The 20,116-nt window shown below is 45.5% G+C and overlaps 1 pseudogene; it reads right to left on the bottom strand.

Annotated features, from left to right (window-relative positions):
* Positions 1–6,410: 6,410 nt before the first annotated feature.
* On the bottom strand, positions 6,411–8,007 carry LOC118535149 (keratin, type II cytoskeletal 8 pseudogene; annotated as a pseudogene).
* Positions 8,008–20,116: the final 12,109 nt, after the last annotated feature.

Below are 20,116 nucleotides of genomic sequence, written 5' to 3'. Positions count from 1 at the left end.
CAAAAATGTGTGCGCGTCCTAAGTGTACAGTGTGATGAATTTCTGCAGAGTGAGCACATGCAGGTAACTACCACTCAGGACAAGCATTAGAGCATTACCAACACCCTGGGAGCACCCCCACTCCCTGAGGTGGTGACATTTGCGCTGAGACCTGCATGCTAAAGAGGTGGTTGTGCAAAGCTCTAGGCTCAGAGTGTTCCTGAGAAAGAGAAGAACAGTTGAGAAGCCAGAAAGAACTTGGCATGTTTGAGGGACAGAAAGAAGGCCAGTTTGTACCAGTTTATTGATGTAGCACAGCGATATTTGAGCTATGTGTTTGTAATAGGACTCTCAACTTGGGACTGGAAAGGAAGCAACACCTTGATTATAACTGCTATTCAGGCCCCATCTCAGTAAGTTGGGCTCTTGGGATCCTGAAGTAACTTGGAGCAGAGAGTCTTAGCAGGAAAATCTTTGGATATTTTATGGATCACATAGTGTCCACCTCATCCAAGGAGGGTAGTTATCCTAGTTCGTGCCCAACTCAGGTATAGAGACTTACACAATGATTTTATAATCTCTCACATTACAATAATTCCCCTAGATTTTTTTTTCAATTCCATCAACCTCCCTTCACCATAGTAACCCATCAAACAAGAGTTCCTCCTGTTATCTTGTCTGGGGCCCCGGTCTTGACATTTGATATTCCAGAATTTCATCATGACAATCTGCTTGAAAGTCCCAAGTTACCTAAACATTTGTATATAGGTAGGGTTGGTTCCTGAGAAAGGGATGTAGGTAAATGACAGAGGTAATGGGATGCACTTATGTAACTGGAAACAGTAGGAATAATGTGGAAGTTTTTACACAAACGTCTATTCCTCGAAGCTATTATGCTCAGAGGAGATATGTCAAATCGTTTTCTTCCCATCCTAGTTAAGTTTTAAATATTTATGTGTGTGTGTGAGAGAGCGCGAGCGAGCACGGGCGTGCATGAGTGGGAGGGGCAGAGAGGGAGAGGAAGAGAGAATCTCAAGCAGACTCCACGCTGAGCGTAGAGCCTGATGTGGGACGCCCAACAGACTATGCCACCCAGGGGCCCCCACCCTAGTTAAGTTTTAATTCTGCTTTAATATTAGATAGTCCTACAAGTATTGATATTTTCTGGTATGAACAACATTCAGAACTTGACAGATGAGCACTTTGGTGAGGCAGTCATGCCTTCACACTGGGACACAAATTAACCTAATTTGGTCCCTGACTGCCTATGCAGAGGTTCCATCTGGGCCCCCAGCCACTCTTCAGGGTGTGTTTCTGATGAGCGCAGAGCCTATCCACCATTGTCAACGTCCATGCTGTGCCCCCCCCGGAGAACTCCGCAGGGTGTGACCACTCCTGTGGTGGACATCGCTGCTCTAAGGTAGGCTCGGCCAGGGACACTGTTCTGTGCCCGTCTGTAGCTGGCTGTGACTCCTCCCACAGTTCTTCCCTGGCGGCTGCCCCCACAGCCCTCAGATGCCAGAAGCGTATGGAGGAGGACCGTCTCCTCCACTTTTACTACACTCTGGGGGAGGGTCCCCCAGGCAGAGCTGCGTGAGCTCCAGAGTGTTTCCATATTTATTTCCAGCCTTTTGCTCAACAGAGAAGTCTGACACGATCCCACTGGGGGCTGAGTCGAGAGACAAATTAGAAGGACAGATATCTGGCTGAGCTCAGAATGTTCCCATCCTTAGGAGTTTCTTACAGCTTAACAGGATGTTTCTTACCCTCAGGGTATGGGCCTTCCCTGGGGGCTCCTTAGCTTACCTCCATACAGATACCTGTCAGCCTCTTCCCATCTGCCAGGTGTGTGCAGGCATCCTGATTCTCCAGCCTCGACACAGCACTAGATCTTTCTCAGGGTGGCTTTGCAGCTCACTGATGGTTCACCATTCAGGCTCAGGAAGGCCTGAATCTTGCAGCCTTGCACTGGGAGCCCCTACTCCTTTTAAAGAATGCTCAGTGCTTTTTTGTTTTTTCATTCAGCAAAAGCCTGATCCTTGTTTTGACAAGTCATGTCCCAACAAGAGAAGACAGTGCTTGCAGTCAAACCACCTTAACATGTAAATCTCCTGGGAAGTTGGATCATTTCTTTGGCTCAATCTTAGGAGGATGAAGGAAGGCGGTGGGCTCCTTACTGATCTCTCAAACTAGAGTCTCACCCCCGTAATTTATCTGCTTGCATGGGGCCATTTGAGTAATCTTTCTTAAGTACTGAGTCGTACCTCTGCTTTCTTTTTTTTTTTTTTTAAATATTTTATTTATTTATTTGAGAGAGAGAGAGTGAGAGAGAGAGCATGAGAGGAGAGAGGGTCAGAGGGAGAAGCAGACTCCCTGCTGAGCAGGGAGCCCGATGCGGGACTCGATCCCGGGACTCCAGGATCATGACCTGAGCTGAAGGCAGTCGCTTAACCAACTGAGCCACCCAGGCGCCCGTACCTCTGCTTTCAAAACTTGTACTGTTGGGGCCCCTGCGTGGCTCGGTGAAGCACTTGACTCTCAATTTTGACCCAGGTCATGATCTCAGGGTCCTGGGATCGGCCTGCATTGGGCTCCCCACTCAGCGTCGAGTCTGCATCGGATTCTTTCTCTCTCCCCTTCTCCCCCTCCCCCCCAAAATAAATAAATCTTAAAAACAAAACAACTTGTACTGCTAACCCATCACTTAAAGGCCGATGCCCTTCCTGATCCTTCTTGATCCAGTGGCCACCTTACTTCTTCTGCCTCTACTTTCCCTACTTCCTTCTGCATGCCGTATTTCCCAGTCACATCGTCTACTCCATGCCTGTACCTTTCCTCATGCCGTTCCCTTTGTTTGGTATACCACTCTCCCCTCCCCTTTACTACCAGGCAAGCTACTCATCCTTTAGGCCCAGCTCACAGGTCCTCCTCTAAGAAGCCCTTCCCTCCTGATACCTTAAATTGTCTCCTTACTGCAGGGAAGGTGTCCCCAGCCGGACGTGCAGGGCCTGGCTCACAGAATTGAAGTTCTACTGAGTGGTTGGTTGGTCCTGAGGCCTGGCGTGCCTCTCTATATGGCATGGATTTTTCTCCTTGGCTGTGTTTGTGAAGTGCTCTTTCTCTCCTTATTTGGCTTCTGGGGCCCAGTGTGCCATCCATTAGTGCATAAGGGAGTTGCCTGTTCATGCCAGATCATCAACCTCTTTAATCCTTCTTTGTAACTGGATTATGTCAGATTTTACTGTGTGCCTGGAGACATCCTATGGGTCTCATTTCAAAATAACAGAGAAATGTCATACTAACCACCCCTCCCAGCCCCCAACAACAACGTATTTGTTTTTGCAACAGTTCAATAGAATAATATTCAGGGAAAAACCAGGAACAAGAGGGGGAAAAGAACCCAAAACACCCTCCCAAATTCTTGAGACAGTTAATGCACTAAGTATGTCTAAGGACTCTCAGCTCCTCTAGGAGGTCTGCAGGAGAACCAAGAAGGAGTCACTGTGTGGAGGGGTGAGTGCCTGTACTGCCCGGACAGATGAAACTGTTGGGCTGCCAGTGGGGAGGACCCGTGGTCAACAGGACCCTTTAATCAAAGCCCAAGCCACTGCTAATAGATTAGGTATTAGATCAACAAGAGGCAGATGCTGAGGGTGGCAGTGGGGTGGGGGTAGGGGTGGTATGGTATGGGTGAGGGGGTGGGGAGGATTCAAGTCTTGGAAAGTTAGAGCTGAGGCACTCAGAATGAGCAAGATTCTCTGGCCTGTGCTATTCCTATCACTCCTCTGCTCAAAAACCGGTACTGCTTCCCTTTTATAGCCACCCCTGCCGCCCCAGCCCACTTCCCTGGCAACCACTCATCTGTTTCCATCTCTCTCATTTGGTCATTTCAAGAATGTTATATAAATGGAACCATACCGTCTGCAGTTGTTTTGAGGTGGGCTTTTTCACTGGGCATAATTCCTCTGTGTGTCGATAGTTTATTCCCTTTTATTGCTGAGTAGTATCCCATGGTCTACATGTATTACCATTCGTGTAACCATTCCACGAAAGGGTAGTACAGAAAATTCTTGTGATGGAGCTGTTTCTTGATTGTGGTGGTAGCCACATGAATATATACATGTGATAAAATTGCATAGAACAAAACACACGTACACACAAATGCATGCACAAGTGCTGAAAGTTGAATGAGGTGGGTGGATTGTATCAATGCTGATTTCTTTTTTTTTTTTTTTTTTTAAGATTTTATTTATTTATGTATTAGAGAGTGAGCGAGAGAGAAACAGCATGAGAGGGGAGAAGGTCAGAGGGAGAAGCAGGCTCGCCGCTGAGCTGGGAGCCCGATGTGGGACTCGATCCCGGGACTCCAGGATCATGACCTGAGCCGAAGGCAGTCGCTTAACCAACTGAGCCACCCAGGCGCCCCCAATGCTGATTTCTTAATTGTGATTCTGGGCTATAAGTCTAGAAGATGTCAACACTGGGGGAAGCTGGATGAAGGATATGTTGGATTCATCTATAATGTTTCTTACAACAATGTATGAATCTACAATTATCTCAAACACAAAACAAAACACAAACACTTGGTGGCTCTCCTTTGCCTGTGGAGCCAAAGGATAAACCCTTTGGTCTGGAACTCAAGGCCTTCCATGCTCCGGCTCTACCCTCACCTGCCTACAGTCTCCTCTTGCACCACTTCAGCAGGGCTGACTTGTTCAACATTTCGTACCAGTCACTTTTCTTTAAAGTAAACTTTTCTTTTCAGTTGAAATGTAATGTTCAAATGGAAAAGGGGTCAAATCACAAAGGTACAGTTTAATGAATTTTCACAACATGAACGCACCCATATAACCAGAACTAGAATAAGAAGTCAAACATCGCCAGGACTCCAGATGTTCCCCACCCCCCACTGCCTCCTGTCCATTTACTACCCTCCAAAGGATAATTGCTGTCTGGTTTCCATCCCATATATTGGTTTTTCCTGTATTTAAACTTCATATAAATGAATTCATGGATTCATTTTAATTGGCTTCTTTTGTTTAGCATGTTGGTTAGATTGATTCATGTTGCAGGTGGAAGTGGTTCATTATCTTTGCTGTATAGTATTTATTCCAATGTGTGAAAAAACCGTAATTATACAATTTATACATGGTACTATATTGGTGATTATTGGATTGTTTACAGTTTGGGTTATTTCAAATAGATCTGTCATGAAAGCTCTTTAATATGCTTTTTGGCTCATGTCTCTACTCATGTCACTTATATTAATACCTAGAAGTGGAATTGCTGGGTCATAGAATATACATGTGTGTAGCTTTATCGGTACTGCCAAATACTTTTCTAAAGTGGTTGCACCAGTTTAGACTCTTCCCAGGAGCATAGGGGAGTTCTTGTTGTTCTGCATCCTTGCCAATTTTTGGCATCATCAGTCTAATTAATTGTAGTGATTCTGGTGGGGTGTATAGTGGTAGGTCATTATTGAGGACTGGTTGCAAGGGGGTTTTCTGCTCTTCCTTGCCAGGAGGAGAGTGCCGTTGCTGCTTGTTCAGTGCAAGGGTTACCTTGGGGATAGAGAGGTTTCCCACTTCTTCCCCAGAGGTAGATGGCTATGTCTATCCCTTCTGCAAACAGAGGATCTTAGCCTGGGCCTCCGGGGGTGGGGAGGGGAGTTGCCTACCACTCCCCTAGTGGTTTGAAGTTTTGACTTCTTATAAGAGAAGGTTCTGGAAATGGATGGGCTTGCCAGTGAGGGCTCTCTCAGCTATCCTGCCTGCCTCAGTCTTTCTTTTGAGTACCTGGTAGAGATTATGGAAAAGAGCTTGGGAATATGAACCTCTCTTCTGTCTGGGGTTCCCATGGATTGTTAACTTCATGCCAACTCACACTTCACTTTTAAGAATTTGTTATAATGCTAGCTCTTTTCTTCTTACCCTGTTCCTCCAAAGAGGCTCTGGCAAAGGTGAAACAGTCCTTGTGTATTGTCTCTCTGTGGTAGGGCTTGTCATTCGTAGGAATTCAGATCTCCTGATTCGCCTTGTAACCTCCATACTCTGATGGGCTCAAGGGAAGTTATGATTTTATAGATTGTCTGGTTTTCTCTCATTGTTGGGGTATGTTCTCTTGTGGCTTTCTAACTCTCACTGTGGTTTTTAATTTGAATTTCTTTCATGACTAATGAGTTTGAGCATTTTTTGGTGAGGGGGCAGAGCCAGCTAAAGCTTTATTTGGGAAAAGACACTTGAATTGACTTTTAGTTAGGGGCATGGGCAAGAGAGGATACCCAGGGCAGTAGACTACCCCCAAGGGTAGAATGAGGAGTGGGGCTGAGCCTTAGGTGGGTCTCCTATTCCCAATCACTCCTCTGCACATTCCCCCAAAGGCTGTATGGCAGCCACAGGAGAGAAGAGACTGGGAGGGACTGCAGTGGCTGTTTACTTGGACAGGACATCAGACGACTCAGACAGGAGCTTCCCATTGCGGGTCTCAATCTTCTTTACAACCATGGCCTTGGAGAAGCTGAGCAGCTGAAGGAGCTGGAGCCCCTGACAGAGCTGAAGCTGGACTGGAAGAAGCTAAGGCTGTAGCTGAGGCCAGGGCTCATAAGACTCCCATAAGATTGAGCTCAGTCCACCAGAGTAGCTGCTGGTGGTCTTGGTAGGGATACTCGTGTTCAGCATCCCAGATTCCAGCCAGCTTTCCTCACCCTCCAGCAGTGTGGTAGGTGGTGATCTTGATGTTCAGGGCCAGCATGATGTTCATGAGCTCCTGGTACTCATGCAGCTGCCACGCCATGTCCTAGTTGGCTTGCTGCAGGGCACCCTCCATTGGCGTTGGCATCCTTAATGGCCAGCTTCCTACACTGCTCTGCATCAGTGATGGCAGCCCCCGGGAGAGCCCTTTGGCCTTTGAGGGCCTAGATTTCGGCCTGGATTTGTCTGATGTTCTGGCTCATCTCGGAAATGTCTATCTTTGTGCATGCGACAGGTTATTCCCGTGCTTCCCAGCCAGTATCTGCAGTTCCTTGTACTTGATCTGGTACATGGTCTCAGCATTGGCCTGCCTGTGGTTGGTGATCCCCTTGTACTGGGCCTTGACCTTGGCGATGATGCCATCTGGTCCAGGGAGCATTGTTGTCCATGAAGAGGACCATGGAGGTGTCGGAGGTCTGTGACTGCAGCTCTTGGTTCTCTTCTTCATACAGTGGACTTAAGGAGTTGCTCTTGTCGGTTAGCCCCTCCAGGTGGGACTCCAGCTCCGCCTTGTTCATGGAAGCTTCATCCACAGCCATTTTGACAAGGACAGTTTTGTCTTCCCATCTCTGCATGCTCTTTGATCTCTCTTTAATCTCTTGCTTGTTCTTATTCTTGAAGTCCTTCACCAGCCCCTGCATGTTGCCAAGCTCTGTCTCCAGCTTCAGCTTCTCCTGGGCCACTGTGTCCAGCTGCTGCCCAAAGTTGTTGACGTAGCTCTTGAACATGTTGTCCATGTTGCTCTGAGCCGTTTTCTGTCGCTGTAAGAGGCTCCACTTGGTCTCCACAATCTGGTTTTGCTGCTCTAAGTTCTATACCTTGTTGATAAAGGAGGTGAACTTGTTCTTGAGGGTCTTGATCTCTTTATCCTGGGTTTGCACGGCCTGGGTGTTGGGGTCCACTTCCAGCTTAATGGGGCAGAGGAGGCTCTGTTTCACTGAGGGCTGTGATGTTCCTCCTTCCCCTGGCCCCGATGTAGCCACACTGACCTGACCCTGACCACACTCATGCTGGTGGCCAGGCCAACCCAGAAGCTGCTCCTGCTGCCCACCTGGGAGAAGGCCGAGCAACTGATGTGGGTGCCAGGCACGCTTGCGTACGAGCGGCTGCTGAAGGCCCAGGGACCAGAGGTGGGCACCTTGTAGGACTTCTGGGTCATCCTGATGGACGCAGTGGAGGCTGGAGTGGAGGCGAGTAGGCTGAACCAGACAGAAACTTGAGGCACTGAGAACCACCCCCTTGGTGTGGGACCTTGAGCACCTTTTAATATAACAACCATATCTTTCATTTACCTGCTCCATTGCCTTTGTCTGAAATGCCTTTTCCTTTTATTCTCTGCCTATTCCTTTAAGGGTCAGTTCAAGGGTCCATTTGTCCATGTAGCTGTCTCTTACCACCTCTGTCTGCACCTACCACCCCTACCAAACCTTGCTGTCTCCTCTCCTCCATTTCCCCAGCATTTTGTACTATTTGACTTAGGCAACTGGGAACTGGGGAAAGATGTTACTTTTTTCTGGTTTCCATTAGTTTTCCTTATGATCAGCTAGGAGAAGCAGAGTAGGTGGATGAGAGGTAGTATAAATACCCAGGGTGGATTTTTCCTGGGACTTGAAGAGAGGATTAGGGCACAGAGATGATTTCTTCCAGAACTGTTAAGGTTTCACCTCATTTCTCCAAAGGCAGAGCTTATAGTCTGGGAATTTGTAGGAGGGTCATCTCATAAATACCCTGAAGGCATACTCCTGGTTTTGTTTTTTGTTTTTTGTTTTTTTTGCCAGGCACTTTTCCTGGTTAATTGAGCCCAAAATGCTGAAAACAAACTTTCTCGGGGTTATCCTCATCCTGCTGGGTATCAGCTTTCCCTAAAACCAAAATTGCTGCTTAGTCTAGACCTGCACGTTTATCGTTCTATTTTAAGAGAAGCCCCAAATCCACACCAGAACAGCAGAGGTGGCTGCTCTACATAAAACTGCCTTTCCCGGTGGCATGGACTTGTCTCCCTTGCAGCTGTGAACCTTTGTACATTTTCTGTCCCTGGCTCCTCCTGGGCAGACCTCAGCTGCTTTGTTACCATCCAGGGCAGCAGCACAGACAGAAATAGCAATTTCAAAGTGAGAAAAGAGAAAAATAGGATACATCTCAGTCACAGAAGAGGAAGCCTGAATCCCGAGGGTGGTCACAAAAGACCACCTGTTAATTAAGCCATGACCAGACGTGCCTGGCTGGGTCTTCCTGTCTTTCTTTTCCTCTGACTCCACGGACTGCATTTTCCCTTTACATTTTGCTTCTCTGTCTGGATTTCCTGGGTGAGTTGGTAAAGCACTTTAGTTTTCTTTGATTCTCTCCCACAGTGACCTTAAGACAGTGGTGTGTTGGTAAACTTTTAACAACCAGCTTCCAGGAAGAGAAGCCTTGACTGGCAGTGTTTGCCCATTTCTGTAGTGTAAATACTTTCACCATAGCTGATTTTAAGCTACTAATGTGATAACCCTGAAAATGGAGTTGGGCAGAGATGTGTAAGAGCACACAATTATATAGTATCTCCACCATATGAGTGAAATAGATGTAAATAACCTCAACATCATAGATCAATGATTGGCAAATTATGCCTGCTATTGTGCAGCCCATGAGCTAAGATTGGTTTTTATCTTTTTAAAGCATTGTTAAAAAAAAACAACATATGACAGACTGTCTTTGACCCTCAATGCCTAAAATATTTAGTATTTGTCCCTTTGCAGAAAAAGTTTGCTGACCCCTGGCATAAATAACAGTAAAATGTAGTAAAGTAACTGGAAAGTGGTGAATTTGGGATATATTCACTGTTGGATTTTTTTTTTTTTAAGATTTTATTTATTTATTTGACAGAGAGAGACACAGCGAGAGAGGGAACACAAGCCCGGGGAGAGGCAGAGGGAGAGGGAGAAGCAGGCTTCCCGCGGAGCAGGGAGCCCGATGTGGGGCTCGATCCCAGGACCCCGGGATCATGACCTGAGCCGAAGGCAGACACTTAACGACTGAGCCACCCAGGTGCCCCATTCACTGTTGGATTTTAATATCATTTATTTAATTGTTAATGTATATTATTTAATTTTTAAAATAATAGCCGTGTTTAACAACCAGCCACAAAGTTCCTCCAAATTTAATAGCTGGTTCTCATGATCCAGTAAGAGCTGACTTTAGCATACCACTGCCTCAAGGGTCATTGCTTCGGGGACCTCAAGTTTCTTTAATCCAATCTCTTCACCTTATAGGTGGGGAAACTGAGGCCCAAAGAGAATGATTTACTCAAGATCACTTGGCAAATTAGTGGCAGAGCCAAGTTTTCTGCTCCCCCCCCACCCCGTTATGTTGTGTTTGGTCATTTGATGCTGTCTAACAAATACCTATGGTCCCTTTTTTTTTTTTTTAAAGATTTTATTTACCTATTTGACAGAGAGAGAGACAGCGAGAGCAGGAACACAGGCAGGGGCAGTGGGAGAGGGAGAAGCAGGCTTCCTGCTGAGCAGGGAGCCTGATGCGGGGCTCGATCCCAGGACCCCGGGATCATGACCCGAGCCGAAGGCAGATGCTTAACGACTGAGCCACCCAGGTGCCCCCTACGGTCCCTTTTTTATTGCTTTTACCTCTTAACTCCCTGATTTCCTCTGAAGTCTGAGCTGGCACTTGGCCCCATATGGTGCGCCCCAGCACTGCGCAGCCTGGGCCAGCGCATGGAAGAACCGGTACATGGACTTAACTGGGACCCCGTTCAGATTCACTGACTTACCGTTTTTGTGTTTACTTTGAGGATAAATATTCTTTTTCTCTCCTCCAGATTGTTACTCCCCTGGGTATTTTCTCAACTCCTGACTTTTCACCCAGTCTTGGTTTCTTCCGACAGGATGGGGTGTTCTTGTACCAGCCTCCTTGACCATCACCTCCCCTTTGGGGTTTGCACTGGGCACTCTTCTGCTAAGTCTTTATTCTCAGCAGACTGGGACCCTGTTTATTGTGAGAGAACCTGATGTTTTCTGAGGAGCTGAGACACAGGTTGGGGAGGGAGCAGAGGAAGCTGGGCCTGAGAAAGAGGAAAATGCTGGGGGTGGGGGTGGCTGGGGCTGCATCTCCCCCCAACAGTGAGTTGAGTGAGGGGTTAGGATCCAGGCTGGAGAGAGGAGGGAGAGAAAAGCAAGGAGCAGAGACAAGCTCTGGGTTCGACAGCTTCCATAGTCCCACAAGGCTAGGCTAACCTCCTGTGCTTTAAGGGCATCAGTGATCTCTCTAGTAAGCTTATAATCAACTCCCACATACTTTGAGCTAGTCTAAGTGGATTCTTGCTCCTTGTGACCGTTAAAACACTGGAAGTCTCAGAATCTTTATGGACTGGGACTAGCTGAGGACCTGAGGGCAGGTGACCCAGTGAATGAGCAGGCACCTTTCCATCGGTGTCCCCTCGTTGTCCAGAAGCTAGGGCAAGGTTCCAGTTGCTTTCTGCTGTTTTCTCTTCCTCTTTTGCCAGAGTGGTTGAATGCCAAATGGTTGTTATAGCACAATTAATGTAGTCACAGGCAGGGGCAACCATAGATATTGGCCTGATTTTGATATATTCTAAGGTTCCAAAGAGAAAGTGATAAATTATAAAAGATTTCCTATAAATATAGAAGTAGAAAAATCTTAGTTTGAAGAAAGTTTTCATTTTATGTTTACTTCTGTAAAGCAAAACTGAATCTATTTGAATCAGCAGATCGAACAGATAATTTGGGAAAGCACATACATCTGGCATTAGAAAATCAGGGATTTGGGGTGCCTAGGTGGCTCAATCAATTAAGCATCCGACTCTTGATTTTGGCTCAGGTCATGATCTCAGGGTCTTGAGACTGAGCCCTGCATCGGGCTCCATGCTCAGTACAGAGCCTGCCTGAGATTCTCTCTCTCCCCCTCTGTCCTCAGTCACACTCACGTGTGCACTCTCTCTCTCTAAAAAAAAAAGAAAAAAATCAGGGTTATTATAAACCTATTTATTGTTAAGACATCATCATGGCACTAAAAAACACTTGTAAAGAAAAAAATATGCTCAGAACTCTATTTCCCTGCAATAATACTTTCATTTTGTCTGATTTTCTGCCTGTCCTTATTTACATAGATAAACTTTTGCATAGTTGTGTGTAAAATGATATACATACACATTTTTCAGTTATGAAAAGTTTCCATGTTTCTGTAATCTATGAAATTTTCATTTGTAATGGTCAAGTGATAGTGTTTCTAGTGGATTTATAACAGTTTGCTTAATTATTCTATAATTAGATATTTAGATTCTTTCCAATTTTTGGTGTCATTTTTAATAATTCAGTGAACTTTTTAAAAAAGATTTCATTTATTTTAGAGAGTGAGCAAGTGGGGTGAAGGGCAGAAGGAGAGGAAGAGAGAGAATCTCAAGCAGACTGTATGTGGGGCTCCATCCCAGGCCCCTGCGATCATGGCCTGAGCTGAAATCAAGAGTCGGATGTTCAACTGACTGAGCCATCCAGGTGACCCAGTGAACATTTTTTATATTTGATTTTAAGATCAAAATGCAAAATTCCTTAGCAAAAATCCCCTGGAGTGGGATTACTTGGTGATGAGGGAAGGCTGGTTCCAGAAGGAACACTGAATTTATTTATTTATTTATTTTTTTTTTTTTTTTTTTTTTAATTTTTTTTATTGTTATGTTAATCCCCATACATTACATCATTAGTTTTAGATATAGTGTTCCATGATTCATTGTTTGTGCATAACACCCAGTGCTCCATGCAGAACGTGCCCTCCTCAATACCCATCACCAGGCTAACCCATCCTCCCAACCCCCTCCCCTCTAGAACCCCCAGTTTGTTTTTCAGAGTCCATCATCTCTCATGGTTCTTCTCCCCCTCCGATTTCCCCCCCTTCATTCTTCCCATCCTGCTACATTCTTCTTCTTCTTTTTTTCTTTCTTAACATATATTGCATTATTTGTTTCAGAGGTACAGATCTGAGATTCAACAGTCCTGCACAATTCACAGCGCTTACCAGAACACATACCCTCCCCAGTGTCCATCACCCAGTCACCCCATCCCTCCCACCCCACCCCCCACTCCAGCAACCCTCAGTTTGTTTCCTGAGATTAAGAATTCCTCATATCAGTGAGGTCATATGATACATGTCTTTCTCTGTTTGACTTATTTCGCTCAGCATAATACCCTCCAGTTCCATCCACGTCGTTGCAAATGGCAAGATCTTATTCCTTTTGATGGCTGCATAATATTCCATTGCATATATATACCACATCTTCTTTATCCATTCATCTGTTGATGGACATCTTGGCTCTTTCCACAGTTTGGCTATTGTGGACATTGCTGCTATAAACATCGGGGTGCACGTAGCCTTTCGGGTCCCTACTTTTGTATCTTTGGGGTAAATACCCAGTAGTGCAATTGCTGGATCATATGGTAGCTCTATTTTCAACTTTTTGAGGAACCTCCATACTGTTTTCCAGAGTGGCTGCACCAGCTTGCATTCCCACCAACAGTGTAGGAGGAGGAACACTGAATTTAGAGTCAGAGACCTGGGATTGATCTTTGATCTATTACCTGTGTGATCTTGGGCAAATTACTTCATGTCCGTAACCTACGGTTTTCTCACCTGTAAACTTGATTTATGCTGTTTCATACCTCATAGGATTTTAATGAGCATTGATGAGATATCAAGTATTAGCACATAGCATATTCAGATGAGTTAGTTGAAAGTGGATAGATGTTTTTATTCTTCTTGATCCATATCACCAAATTCTTTTTCAGAAGATAGAATCATCAGTGATATAAGAGTATATGCAACTTACCAGAATTGAATTTTATGATTTTAAAGGTCAAAGTAACAGGCAATATGATATTAACAGATATTTAGGGATATTCTGAAGTGTGCAAAAGAAATGCTTAGATACTAAAAAGTAAAAAAAAAAAAAAAAAATTTACAACAGTAGGCAAAGCACAGCGTGGTATGAAATGACTGAAATAAGAGGAAGGATCAAAGAGACCAGGGTGGGGAGGGGCTGTGGCAGAGGAAGTCAGTACTTTTCTGATGCATCTCTAACCTTTGTCAGGTCAGCTTATGGGTGGGCCCCATTCAATATTTCCCTTTCCTTCTAGATGGGCAGTGCACAGTTCTCTCCCAGGGCCCTGGCAGATGCTCCCCAACTCAGTTCTTCCCTGCCCTCCACCCTTAGATGAGCAGATGTAGTGCAGGGAGGGAACAATGCCACATTGTAAGCCCAGCTGTCACAAACGGCTCCCTGCTTCCCTCCCCACCACAGAGGCTGCCCCCATGCTGCCAGAGCCTTCAGCCCACTCCTCTGCCCACTCAGGCTCAGCCCTGCCAGACCCCAGGGGCAAACAATGCCTGCTTGTGCTGAGGCACTGGTTTCCTTCTTGCAAGGAAACCGACCTCCCTTTGCAGAATAGCCTTTGGCCCATCTCTGACTTAGGAAGGTGGGGTTCTCTCTCTAAAGTCCTTGGCACTGGAAGAAGGGACATTCACTTCAGTTTCAAGGGATCTGGTGGAAGTGACTTGGGTCTATTCCTTCTTCTCATGTGGCTTAAAGTGGTCTTGACCATAAAATGAAGGAGAAACATCAGAACAACTATGGTGAGCCTCATGCTTCAGAACTGTTCTTCTGGAAAAGTCCATAGTCTCTACAGCAGTGGTCCTTATTGAGCACCCATACTGTGGGCTGAAGAAAACATCTCTGCATCAGGCAGTTGATTTAAAATCCAGTATAAAAACTTCCTGATATGGGAGGAGGATTTCTTCTACTTTCATGGTACTTGCTCTTCTATAAAGCTCGTTCTCTTCTATTTTCTTTGAGGGAGGCAGGAATATAAACAGGGAAACTGAGGCCCAGGGATGGAGAGTAGTTAATAAGTTTGGAACTGGGACTTCGGAATCTAGGTCATCAGTCTCCTGGGCAAAATTGTGTTCTTTTTACCACACCACACTGAGCTTAGGAAAAAGCATGGAGAGCGCAGGAAATGAGCAACTCCAGGGATGTAGAAGAGGGTCCCGGGGGTAAGCCTGGAGGGGCTCCACGAACAGTAGAACTACCCTGGGTGGAGCTTGTGGAGTCGAAGCAACACAGGACTCAGATTTCTTCTGAGTTAGGTTTGCGCCAGAGTGTCTTTATGGTTTTCTGCAGTAGTCTCTGTCCCCAGGGTTCTTTGGCTTCTAGTAGGACTGAGAGGATTGCTCTGAGCTGAGCATTAGCGAGAAGCCGTGGACTGAGGGCAGCTGCTCAAAACTGGATTGTAATTGCTGGCGGATCTCAGATCATTCTGATTAGAGATTGATTGTCTCTGTTTTTCCCTTCCTATGGACCCTCAGTGTTTCTCCCTTCTCATCTGGGGTGATCGTTTTAAAAGGAAACTCCCCCTATTCAGTAGTTTTCCATGGCTCCCCGTTCCCTCAGGAAAAGTACAATCAATCCCTGTAGGATGACATACAAGGTCTTTTTTTTTTTTTTTATTTTCCACAAAATATAGTTTATTGCAGTTGTTTTTGTTTCAGGATCCAATCAAAGATTATATATTACGTATGGTTGTCATCTTTCTAGTTTCCTTTAATTTAGACTACCAAATGGATAAAGAAGATGTGGTCCTTATGTACACAATGGAATCTTACTCAGCCATCTGAAAGGATGAATACCCACCATTTGCATCGACATGGATGGGACTGGAGGAGATTATGCTAAGTGAAATAAGTCAAACTGAGAAAGACAATTACCACATGGTTTCACTTATTTGTAGAACATAAAGAGTAGCATGGAGGACATTAGAACAAGGTCTTTCTGGGCCTGTGTTGGACCCTAGCCCCTGGCCCTCCTCCCCACTGCTTTTCCTCTGACTCCCACCCTGACCCTTTATACAGAACTTTATCAAGTTTCCTAAATGGAGTATGCTGTTTTATGCTTCTGTGCTTTTCTTCACGCTGTGCCGTCTGCCTGGAATGCCTTTCTTACCTTATTCCCCTGCAGAGCTTGTATGCATTCTTTAAGACCCAGCTCAGACAAATCTTTCTTCCTCAGTAGAGGGTCCACTAATCCCACTTCTGGTCTTTCTGCCACCACTGCCCCTATTACAGCACCGAGTACTCTGGTCATGTCTCTCCCTCCCTCTAGACTGAGAGCTCTTGGAGGACAAGGATCAGGCCTGATTCATTTCGGTGTCCTTGGCACCAAGCAGGGTTCAGAAGGCTTGTTGAGTGATTGGTCAAGGGGTTTTCTCTGGACTTCTGGCACAAATTGCCTCTACTGGGCTCCAGTCCATGGCCACACGGTAGCTTGAGTATTCTTTTAAAAACATAGATGGCGCCATATTGCTCATCTGCTTAAAATTCCTCAGCAGTTTCTGTTGCATTCTGGGTAAAATCTTTATGACGGTGGCCCCTGGCTCGCTCTGATCTCACTGTGCATGTCACTAGAGCTACCCTGGGTGCTCTCAGTTCCTGGGCCATTTCTTCCTGCTTTTAGAACTTCACAGTACCGTTTCTTCAATCCAGAGTGCTCCTTCAGTTTGACATGCCCAAGCCAGCCTGGCTCTTTGTCAGCCCCCCTAGCCTGTGAGACGGCCGACCTCGGGTTCTGGGGCAGGAACTCTGTGCCCTGTGATTGCCTGTCACTAGTAAGGCTTACCTGGTGTGCCCGGGAGCTGGGGTGGTCACCACCCTCTAAAAGAGTGAGAAGAAGAGAAACAAAGTGGTCTGGGCCCTTGAGGAGGCACAGCAGAGGAAAGAAAAGGAAAAAAGGTAGGAATCAGTCAGTCCGACTCTTATCAGATCTAAGTCCAAATTCTGGCTCCATACGCATTAGTTGTGGGATTTTGGACAAGTTACTTAGTCTCTCTAACCTTAGTTTTCTCACCTGTAAAATCGAGTTAATAATGGTTCTTGCCTCACAGTGTTGGAGTGTGTAGTGAAGTTTAGCACGGTGCCTGCTGCATAAGTCCCCAACTTTATTTATAATTAATGTATTAGAAACACTGTGTGGATAAATATATAAGCATTTATTCAAAATCACTTCAGAATCTCTCTTTCCCCCTCTTCTTCCTTTCTGTCTCTCCTCTCCCTTCCTCTGTCCTTCTCTTTTATGTTTTCCCTTCCCTTCCCTTCCCTTCCCTATATTATGTCAGGTACCTACTGCGGTAGGAATGTGTGTTTTGTTTTCTTTTCTTGCCCACATCCCTGGGTGAACTTTGAATTTGTCTATATGACTTAGCCTCAAATGACAGACCCAGCAAATCTGAGGAGGTGAGGGGTGGTGGGGGGTGGCTAAAAAGCTTCTGGGGATGAAAAGGTTTCAGCTGGGCCTGCCTCCCCTGATCTCTCCCCTCCACCCATGGCCCAGCAGGAAGTCTCCACTTGTGATATGAAAATGCCCTTTCAACAGCACCAGTGTGGAAGCTCAGATGTTTGTAACAGTTGCTTAATTCCAGGAACAGAGATATATTTTGCCAAGTTGTGATCCCACCGGGCTTCTGAGCAGTCTGAACTTGGAATGAAATCCAAACCGCGAAGTCTTAAACTCTTGAAACTGAAGATAAAAAAGGGTGGGGTGGAGTGATATCCAGGTTCAAAGAAAAAAGCTTCACGAGGATTCTGGATGAAGGAGTTGATCTAAAATATAATCATCCAAAAATAATAATCTGAAGGTTTCCTTTAGTAGAATCAGAGACCTATTGGTAAAACTTCCTTTATAACAGATGCACAAAAAGGTAGTGTGGGGGAATGGTTCTCCTTTCCAGAGCATTCAATCAGGAGTTGTTTTGTGATGTCACCTGCTAAGAGAAAATGTTTTTCTTTTTTGACTAGGGAAGATCATCTATGGCAAATGGATTTATAAGTTTGAATCCCAGTTATATTGCTTACATTTTAAAGGTGTAATTCACAATTATCCTGTTCCAAGGCAGAGAGGCCTTAAAATGAGTGAGACCAAAGACTATTAGCATAGCTCAAAGCAGATTGGCAGTTCATAAACAAACTGGGATTATGAAGGGTAGTTACTCTGATGTGGTATTTCCTACTCCTTCTTCAGGATGCAGGTCAGATTTTAGCTTCTCTGTAAAATGTTCCTATTCCTTTTCCCCTCAGCCTGTGTCCGCCCACTTCCCCTGGCCTATTTCCCTCCTTACCCCTACCAGCTGCCTCCTGCCTCAAGTCTGTGGCCCTCCACTAGACCTGCTGGTCACGCCCCCTGCCTCAGTCTGCTGTCGTCAGGACCCCCTCACAAAGCCTGAAATCTTTGGGGAAAGGGTGTGGGGTGGGGGAGTGGTAGGTAGTCCAAGGTGATGGGTGTTTCTCCATTCGATTCCACTCTGAGTTGGAGGGGGGTCTTAGTCTACCTGCCTGCTTATGGGGAGGAATAAGAGATATGGTCCCTGCACCAGTCCCTGGGGGGATTGCTGGCTAGGATAGGAGTCTGGAAGCTCTAGAAGGAAGAACTGTACATGCAGAGCCTGTGTCAGGGATCAGACTTGGCTTAGCCAGCTTTACCAGTCCTGTAGTAGAGAAGGAGAGGTTGCAGGAGACAGTTCTGCTGGCCTGAGTTGACTTAGACTGTAGGTGTGGTGAGGCCTGGGACCTTAAGGAAGGGTACCTGGGTGAAGAGAGGTCTCAGCAAGGTGGGATGCATGAGGTTATGTTGGTTTTTTTTTGTCTTTTTCGTTTTAATTTATTGTGTTTTCTGATTTCAAACTTTTTTTTATATGAGTATAGTTGATGCACAATGTTGCGTTAGTGTTGGGTATAGAACATAGTGATTCCACATCTCTATATGTTATGCTATGCGCATCACAAGTGTAGCTACCATCTGTCACCGTACAATGCTGTTATAATATCGATGATATTCCCTAGGCTGGGCCTTTCATCCCCGTGACTTATTCAGTCCATAACTGGAAGCCCGTATCTCCCACTCCCTGTCACCCGTTTTGCCCATCCCTCCACCCTCCTTCCCTCTGGCAACCATCAGCTTGTTCTCTGTATTTATAGGTCTGATTCTGCTTTTTGTTTGTTTATTTGTTTTATTTTTAGATTCCACATGTGAGTGAAATCACATGGTATTTGTCCTTCTCAGTCTGACTTACTTCACTTAGCATAATACCCTTGTGAGTTTATGGTTTAAGTTCTGTCATGGCTGCCCCGGCAGTTGGGCCCATGAACCTAACTTGATCGGACTAGAAGAAGCTTCCAGTAGGAAACTAAAACCCTAGAGCTTCATGGGGTGGCAGGCTTAGTATGAGGCAATAGAGGGAGAAGCTTACACCCCTGAGGCTGGACCCTTCCTGCTTTCTGGCTCTGGATTCAAGAACCATCCATGGTTAATTCCAACACAGGCCCATCGGTGAAGTCCTCAGCTCTCTCCTCCAGGAAGCCTAAAGTCTGGCCTGGACTGAGAAGGAGAGGAATGCACACTCTCTGGGCTAGGAGATGTGCCTTTAAGAAAGGACTCCAGTGTGAGGCTTTTATGGTAGTACCCAAAATGGTGGTTTTAAAACAAGTTTGCACTTTACTTGACACTACCCTTCTAAAAGCGGAGCCTAGAAAAAAAAAAAATAAAAAAAAAATAAAAGCGGAGCCTAAACTCCTTTTGAATATGGGCTGTCCTTTAGACTCACTTCCAATTAATGGGATGTGCTAGAGGGGATGGTACATGACTTCTGAGGCTAGGTTTGAAAAAGCGATACAACTTCTTGGAACCCAAACCACCATGTTGTAGGGAGGCCCAGGCCGCAAGGAGAAGCTCTGTGTGGGTATTGGAGCTGATACAACCAACTAAAGTCTCAGCTAACAGGCAGCTTCCATTGCCAGACATTAAATGAGAGAGCCTTCAGATATAATGAGATGAGCCCCCAGCTGTTGGCCCTGCCCAGCTGATTTCACCTCCCACTCCCATGCCCTGCCCAAATTGCAGATTCATGAAAGAAATAAATGTTGCATTGTTTTAAGTCACGAAGTTTTGGGGTAGTTTGTTACATAGCAATAGGTACGTAGAACACACAATGCCAGAGTTGTCTGGCTTCTGTCATTTGTTAGACATGTAGGTATGTTGTCTTCTGTCCCCCAGCAGAAGAATGGTTCAGTAAATCATGTCACATTCAAAATGCAGAATGTCATGTGGCCATTAAAAATGCCATTTTTGAAGAATTTCTAATGATTTGAGAAAACGCTCTTTTCATAGTATTGAATTAAAAAATCTAAGTGAAACATTGCATGCGTGATAGAATCCCAGTTCTGTTTTAAAAACATGTACATAGGAAAAGAACTAAAATGGAACACACATATAGGATGAAGTGGGATCATATCTTTAATTTTTATCCATTTCCAATTTTCTGTAATGCATATATTCTGTTCTT

Source organism: Halichoerus grypus, chromosome 14 (genome assembly GCF_964656455.1).
Source record: "Halichoerus grypus chromosome 14, mHalGry1.hap1.1, whole genome shotgun sequence".
Classification (NCBI taxonomy): domain Eukaryota; kingdom Metazoa; phylum Chordata; class Mammalia; order Carnivora; family Phocidae; genus Halichoerus; species Halichoerus grypus.
Note: the sequence above shows the minus strand (reverse complement) of the source record. Positions and strands in the feature narration are given on the sequence as shown.